At 45.1% G+C, this 8815-nt stretch overlaps 1 protein-coding gene across 1 annotated transcript in view; it reads right to left on the minus strand.

Moving 5' to 3' along the window:
* LOC143766490 (uncharacterized) overlaps nt 1-2836 on the minus strand; it is a 491244-nt gene extending 488408 nt beyond the window's left edge. Inside the window, exon 1 of the mRNA XM_077254212.1 lies at nt 2782-2836. The gene's annotated coding sequence lies outside the window, so the exon portion shown is untranslated. The remainder of the gene's footprint in view (nt 1-2781) is intronic.
* Nucleotides 2837-8815: the final 5979 nt, after the last annotated feature.

Genomic DNA, 8815 nt, shown 5'->3' on the forward strand with positions numbered 1-8815 from the left:
TTTCATTCCTCTAAAATTATGTTTTAGCAAGCAAATTTTTATTTTCGCAAGGGTAACAGGAGAAATTGGACCCCAATAATTGTTACCCAGTTTGTCCTGAGTATGCTGGTACCCCATATGTGGGGGTTAACCACTGTTTGGGCGCACGTCGGGGCTCGGAAGGGAGGGAGCACCATTTGACTTTTTGAACGCAAGATTGGCTGGACTCAATGGTGGCGCCAAGTTGCGTTTGGAGACCCCCTGATGTGCCTAAACAGTGGAAGCCCCTCAATTCTAACTCCAACGCTAACCCCAACACACCCCAAACCCTAATCCCAACTCTAGATATAACCCTAACCCCAATACACCCCTAACCCTATTCCCAACTCTAGCCATAACCCTAATCACAACCCTAACCCCAACACACCCCTAATCCCAACCCTAACCCTAATCCCAACCCTAACCACAACTTTAACCCTAACACACCCCTAACCATAACCCTAACCACAAGCCTATTCTTAACCCTATTTCCAACCCTAGCCCTAATTCCAACCCTAAGGCTACGTGCCCACGTTGCGGATTCGTGTGAGATTTTTCCGCACCATTTTTGAAAAATCCGCAGGTAAAAGGCACTGCGTTTTACCTGCGGATTTACTGCCGATTTCCAGTGTTTTTTATGCGGATTTCACCTGCGGATTCCTATTGAGGAACATGTGTAAAACGCTGCGAAATCCGCACAAAGAATTGACATGTTGCGGAAAATACAACGCAGCATTTCCGCGCTGTATTTTCCGCACCATGGGCACAGCGGATTTGGTTTTCCATAGGTTTACATGGTACTGTAAACCTGATGGAACACTGCTACGAATCCGCAGCTGCCAATCCGCTGCGGATCCACAGCCAAATCCGCACCGTGTGCACATAGCCTAATTCTAACGGTAACCCTAGTTCTAACCCTACCCCTAACCCTACCCCTACCCTAACCCTAACCCTAGTTCTAACACTAGTGGAAAAAATATATATTTTCTTTATTTTATTATTGTCCCTACCTATGGGGGTGATAAAAGGGGGGGGTTCCTTTACTATTTTTTTTATTTTGATCACTGTGATAGGTTTTATCACAGTGTGCAAAATGTACATGGAAGATGGCGGCGCCCAGGGAGAAGACGGACCGACACCGGGAGGATCGGTAAGTATGAAGGGGTGGGGGGGTGGATCGGAGCACAGGGGGGGTGATCGGAGTACAGGGGGGGGTGGATGGGAGCGGACAGGAGGACGGGGGACCGGACAGGCGGACGGAGGGGAGTACGGGATAAAACGGAGGACTGGGGAGGAGATCGGCGGCGGTGGGGGGGGGGGCAGATCAGGATTTCCAGCCATGGCTGATGATATTGCAGCATCGGCCATGGCTGGATTGCAATATTTCACCATTTTCATAGGTGAAATATTGCAAATTGCTCTGATTGGCTGTTGCACTTTCAACAGCCAATCAGAGCGATCGTAGCCACGTGGGGGCAAAGCCACCCCCCCTGGGCTGAAGTACAACTCCCCCTGTCCCTGCAGATCAGGTGAAATTGGAGTTAACCAATTTCACCTGATCTGCAGGGACGCGATCCCTCCATGACGCATACGTTGCGTCACAGGTCGGATTGGCACCGACTTTCATGACGCAGTGTATGCGTCAAAGGTCGGAAAGGGGTTAAAGAAAAAAGAAAATATGGAATTGACATGTTCAGAAAGGTCTGACCAATCAAAATGTAAAATAATCTGATCAGTAAACGGCATAACGAGAAAAAAACTAGAAACGCCATAATGACTTTTTTGGTCGCCGCAACGTTGCAATAAAATGAAATAAGAGGTGATGAAAACATGGTATCCGTGCCAAAATGGTATCAATAAGAACGTCCCGCCAAAATAAGAAACAAATCCCAATGGCGATGTGGATGGAAAAATAAGTTATGGGAAGGAAAAAAAATGTAAAAAAAATGAAAATCACCCGAGGGTTAAAACACTCCTAGGTGCATGCATGGAAAAAAATCTGTGGTTGTGTGATCTACAAAAATGATCACCAGTAAATAAAACGGGACGCGGATGAGATTGGCGCAGAATATTGTACACACTGGGATTACGGGGAAAATTCATGTGTATAATTGTCACATATAAATAAATGTGTAATCAGATGTCATATCTAGTCTGCGGCTCAATATTACTGCAAAAAATCACATGACAGGATTCATATATATCTGTATACAATAAGGGTCCTTCTATCTGCTGGGATTTAGCATTCTTATATAGAGCAGGCGAAATCCAAGTCGGCTAAAGCAGAGGTCCCCAACTCCAGTCCTCAAGGCCCACCAACAGGTCATGTTTTCAGGATTTCCTTAGTCCTGCCCAGGTGGTAATTGCAACACCTGTGCAACACAAAGGAAATCCTGAAAACATGATCTGTTGGTGGGCCTTGAGGACTGGAGTTGGGGACCTCTGGGCTAAAGGACCTGGTCCCTCTGCCGACTGGGAAATAGCCGACTCTGTGTGAGAAAGCGAAATCCCAGTGCACAGAAGGACCTGGGCCTACAGCCGACTGGGATTTAGCTACAACCCCACAATCTGTGACCCTTCAGGGTAAATCGCTCTCTCACCATTGGATTAGAGCTGATACTATGGAGCTAAAGGGACTAAACAGACTTCTGTCACCTCCATAAAGGGGCACTTTTCTGTGTTTGTCAGAACTGTCCGAGGATTATTAGAGGTGATAGTTTCCCCCCAATTAGAAGGGACACCTGTGGATATTGGGGTCTTTACCTGCTACAGTTCTGATGTGTGGAGCCTCCACCTGCAGAGCCGCACAGGACCTGTGATGAGGTCACAGGAGGGAGGAGTCAGGGGTCACATGATCAGGGGCCTCAGTGTATGCAGGACTCTGCTGTGCTGGTTGTCATGGTGCTGGATGAGGGGAAGTTTATGTGTGGGGTCAGGAGGGGTTAACAGTGTGGATGTAGCAGAGCCGCGTGTGTACGAGGTTTACGGAATCTGTACGAGGTGTACGGAGCAGAGCTGTGTGTACAAGGTGTAGGGAGCGGAGCCGTGTGTGTACGGAGCTGAGCCATGTGTGTACGAGGTGTATGTAGCAGAGCCGCATATGTACGGCGCAGAGCCATGGGTGGACGAGGTGTACGGAGCAGAGCCGTGTGTCAACGAGGTGTACGGAGAGAAGCAATGTGTGTGTGGGGCGTATAGAGTGGAGCCGTGTGTGTGTGAGGTGTATGTAGCAGAACCGTGTGGTTATGAGGTGTATGTAGTCGGAGCCGTGTGGTTATGAGGTGTATGTAGCAGAACCGTGTGTGTATGAGGTGTATGGAGCAGAGCCATGTCATTACAAGGTGTATGTAGCAGAGCTGTGTGTGTACGAGGTTTATAGAGCAGAGCCGTGTGTGTACGAGGTGTATGGAGCAGAACCGTGTGGTTATGAGGTGTATGTAGCAGAGCCGTGTGGTTATGAGGTGTATGTAGCAGAGCCGTGTGGTTACGAGGTGTATGTAGTGGAGCAGTGTGTGTACGAGGTGTACGGAGCAGAGCCGTGTGTGTATGAGGTGGTACGGAGAGAAGCAATGTGTGTGTGGGGTGTATAGAGTGGAGCCGCGTGTGTACGGGGTGTACGGAGAGAAGCAATGTGTATGAGGTGTATGTAGCAGAGCCGTGTGGTTACGAGGTGTATGTAGTGGAGCAGTGTGTGTACGGAGCCGAGCTTTGTTCAATATTTTGGTTCGTTTAATAAGTAGATTTTGTCTAAAACAGTGATTTGATCCATCTGAATATCACATATTTTGTTCTCCAATATTTCCTCTCTATTTTTCCCATCTGAGTATTATCGTCTTTTGTCTTTTTCCCTCCTAATATTATACTTTGCTCCGCACAAGGGGTCTTGCTAAAGACCATGGACTACAAAGCCCAGGACCGGTCTTGGCTCGGACACGTAAATCCAGTTTCCAATAACAAACCAACAACAACTGGCGGCTCTGGGGCTCAGAGTAGGAAGGATTTTAACGTTTTGATAGAACAATCTACTCTGTATACGAACCAAAACCTGGAGGAACAAAGCTTTCCTGGAAATGATCTTCCCCAACAACTAACCCTGAGAGGATTGCGGATACGTGTGAGACCTTCTTCTCTTATTGAGGAACAGGAGTTCATCAATAATTGGGAAATATTTGCAATAACAGCTCAAAGAAAATCATGGAACTTTCATTAAGTTTTATAGCAAGACCCTATGAAATATTGAACACCAACTGGATGAAGCATTTACAGTGGCAGGTAAAAGTTTGGACACCCCTGGTCAAAATTAGTTATTGTGAACAATTAAGCAAGTTGAAGATGGAAAGATCTCTAAATCTCTAAATGGCCTAAAGTTAAAGATATCACATTTCCTTTGTATTTTAGGCAAAAAATACATTATATATTGTCATTTTTTACATTTTAAAAATTACAAAAAGGAAAATAGACCAATGCCTATAGGGTGTGGGTACCCTTGAAGATTTGTCTGCTCAGATAACTTTGATCAAGGTTTCAGACCTTAATTAGCCTGTTAGGGTCATGGCTTGTTAACTATCATTGTTAGGATTAGGAAAGGCCAGGTGATGCAAATTTCCCAGCCTTATAAAACCCAGCTTCCTCTTACCTTGTGCCAAAAAACAGCAGCCTTGGGTTCTTCTAAGCAGCTGCCTAGCACTCTGAAAATTAAAATGGTGGAGGCTCACAATACACGAGAAGGCTGTTAGAAGATAGCAAAGCGTTTTCTTCAAGTTGCCATTTCCTCAGCTCGAAATGTAATTAAGAAATGGCATTTAACAGGAACAATGGAGGTCAAGGTACGGTCTGGAAGACCAAGCTAAATTTTAGTGAGAACTGTTTGTAGGATTGCTAGAAAAGCAAATCTGCACCTCGCTTGACTGTAAAAGACCTCCAGAAAGATTTAGCAGACTCCGATGTTGTGGTACGTTGTTCTACTGTTCAGAGACACCTGCACAAATATAGCCTTCATGGAAGAGTCATCAGAAAAAAACCTCTCCTGTGTCCTCACCATAAAATTCAGCATCAGAAGTATGCAAAAGAACATCTAAACAAGCCTGATGCATTTTGGATACAAGTTCTGTAGACCGATAAGGTTAAAATAGAACTACTTGGTCTCAATGATCAAAGGTATGTGTGGAGAGAAAGGGCACAGAACTTCAGGAAAGAAACATCTACCCAGCCATGCATGGGGTGGATCAATCATGCTTTGGGTTGTGTTGCAGCCAGTAGCACGAGGAACATTTCCAGAGTAGGGGGAAGAATGGATTCAATGAAATTTCAACAAATTATTGATGCAAATGTAGAAGAAGGGAAATGCCCCAAAATGTATATCTCTATTTAGAGAGGTGTTTAGTGCTTGTTTTATGTATATACACATTTAAAAATACATGTATGCCACATGGAGCAAAGCCTCCCCCTTCCAGCCTGCTGTAAAACAAAGCTGCCATGAGCTAGAAAAACAAGTTTCATTTAGGACTGAGGGGATGTATCTTAGTGGACAATAGACCGTGTCCTCATCCCCCACACGTGGGGCTGGACACACCTCATTTAGTTGGTCACATATAAGGGACAAGACCAGGTGGTTCTCTCTCTCTTGCCTTGCTGGATTCCTGGGACAAGGATGGACTTACACACATGGCTGAGTATACTAGGCCTCAGCGATAGCTGAGACATAGGTGGGAGGGCTGATATTGTATGTGTGATTGGGTAATTTAGACAGGTAATTCAGGGTGGGTTTTTACTGTGTGATATTGTTATATTATTGTATACTGTAGTGAGATTACTGTATTAGAGCTGTAGTATCCATATATGTGTGTGTATATATATAAAAAGGATAAAGATATCCGAAACGTCGCCACGCCGTTCAGGCATTAAAGCCCTCTTTTTTCTATTTTATTTTGTGCTGTCTTTCTTTTTTTCATCTATATATATATATATACACATCTGACTCTCGCCCACCATCGAAACCTTCAAAAAGAATCTGAAGACCCACCTCTTCCGACAAGCCTACAACCTGCAGTAACCACCGATCGACCAAACCGCTGCATGACCAGCTCTACCCTCACCTACTGTATTCTCACCCATCCCTTGTAGATTGTGAGCCTTCGCGGGCAGGGTCCTCTCTCCTCCTGTACCAGTTATGACTTGTATTGTTCAAGATTATTGTACTTGTTTTTATTATGTATACCCCTCCTCACTTGTAAAGCGCCATGGAATAAATGGCGCTATAACAATAAATAATAATGATAATAATATATATATATATATATATATATATATATATACACTCACTGGCCACTTTATTAGGTACGCCTGTCCAACTTCTTGTTAACACTTAATTTCTAATCAGCCAATCACATGGCGGCAACTCAGTGCATTTAGGCATGTAGACATGGTCAAGACAATCTCCTGCAGTTCAAACCGAGCATCAGTATGGGGAAGAAAGGTGATTTGAGTGCCTTTGAACGTGGCATGGTTGTTGGTGCCAGAAGGGCTGGTCTGAGTATTTCAGAAACTGCTGATCTACTGGGATTTTCACGCACAACCATCTCTAGGGTTTACAGAGAATGGTCCGAAAAAGAAAAAAAATCCAGTGAGCGGCAGTTCTGTGGGCGGAAATGCCATGTTGATGCCAGAGGTCAGAGGAGAATGGGCAGACTGGTTCGAGCTGATAGAAAGGCAACAGTGACTCAAATCGCCACCCGTTACAACCAAGGTAGGCCTAAGAGCATCTCTGAACGCACAGTGCGTCGAACTTTGAGGCAGATGGGCTACAGCAGCAGAAGACCACACCGGGTACCACTCCTTTCAGCTAAGAACAGGAAACTGAGGCTACAATTTGCACAAGCTCATCGAAATTGGACAGTAGAAGATTGGAAAAACGTTGCTTAGTCTGATGAGTCTCGATTTCTGCTGCGACATTCGGATGGTAGGGTCAGAATTTGGCGTAAACAACATGAAATCTTTGGGATGTGGTGGAACGGGAGATTCGCATCAGGGATGTGCAGCCGACAAATCTGCGGCAACTGTGTGATGCCATCATGTCAATATGGACCAAAATCTCTGAGGAATGCTTCCAGCACCTTGTTGAATCTATGCCACGAAGAATTGAGGCAGTTCTGAAGGCAAAAGGGGGTCCAACCCGTTACTAGCATGGTGTACCTAATAAAGTGGCCAGTGAATGTATATATATATATATATACACTCACTGGCCACTTTATTAGGTACACCTGTCCAACTTCTTGTTAACACTTAATTTCTAATCAGCCAATCACATGGCGGCAACTCAGTGCATTTAGGCATGTAGACATGGTCAAGACAATCTCCTGCAGTTCAAACCGAGCATCAGTATGGGGAAGAAAGGTGATTTGAGTGCCTTTGAACGTGGCATGGTTGTTGGTGCCAGAAGGGCTGGTCTGAGTATTTCAGAAACTGCTGATCTACTGGGATTTTCACGCACAACCATCTCTAGGGTTTACAGAGAATAGTCCGAAAAAGAAAAAAAATCCAGTGAGCGGCAGTTCTGTGGGCGGAAATGCCTTGTTGATGCCAGAGGTCAGAGGAGAATGGGCAGACTGGTTCGAGCTGATAGAAAGGCAACAGTGACTCAAATCGCCACCCGTTACAACCAAGGTAGGCCTAAGAGCATCTCTGAACGCACAGTGCGTCGAACTTTGAGGCAGATGGGCTACAGCAGCAGAAGACCACACCGGGTACCACTCCTTTCAGCTAAGAACAGGAAACTGAGGCTACAATTTGCACAAGCTCATCGAAATTGGACAGTAGAAGATTGGAAAAACGTTGCTTGGTCTGATGAGTCTCGATTTCTGCTGCGACATTCGGATGGTAGGGTCAGAATTTGGCGTAAACAACATGAAATCTTTGGGATGTGGTGGAACGGGAGATTCGCATCAGGGATGTGCAGCCGACAAATCTGCGGCAACTGTGTGATGCCATCATGTCAATATGGACCAAAATCTCTGAGGAATGCTTCCAGCACCTTGTTGAATCTATGCCACGAAGAATTGAGGCAGTTCTGAAGGCAAAAGGGGGTCCAACCCGTTACTAGCATGGTGTACCTAATAAAGTGGCCAGTGAGTGTATATATATATATATATATATATATATATATATATATATATATATATATATAATCGCCAGCTTGGATATAAATATATATGTATTCTTTGACAAAAGAAAAAGAAAAAAGAGGGACGGCACTACCTTCCACTTGGAGACCTTCAGCCTCTGTGCACATCAAGTGCTTTCATGCAGAAAAGCGGTCCAAATTCCACCACAAGCTACCGGGTGCTCCTCCAGAAATCACATGAAAATCAGTGCATTGCATAAGAAAGGAAGGAGGGCACTCACCAATCTGAAGCTTGACTTTGCTTTATTAAATGTTCATTAAAACATCATGGCCAGGAGAGTAAACAAGGAGCTCCTGTGAGCAGTGTGAAGACGACAGCTGTTTCGCGCTCTCACTGCGCTTCCACGGGGTCTGTATGTGGAAGGATGCCGGGAAGGAAGATCATATGCTCCGGCCACGGCATACTCCTCCCATTCCCGGTTCCTCCCACCTGGCCATGAGATACAAATCACTAAAACACGATTAAAACTGTGTAGAGCACCCATAAATCTTATACATTAACTAGTATAACCAGCACAAACCGATCACATGTATAACCAGCACATGTATGTGCGTTTCCGGGAGCATTACAGGTCAATCAGAACGGGCAAAGGAGTGCCAAGATTGATTACGCACGTA

The sequence above is a fragment of the Ranitomeya variabilis genome, chromosome 4, assembly GCF_051348905.1.
Source record: "Ranitomeya variabilis isolate aRanVar5 chromosome 4, aRanVar5.hap1, whole genome shotgun sequence".
NCBI classification, from domain to species: Eukaryota; Metazoa; Chordata; class Amphibia; order Anura; family Dendrobatidae; genus Ranitomeya; species Ranitomeya variabilis.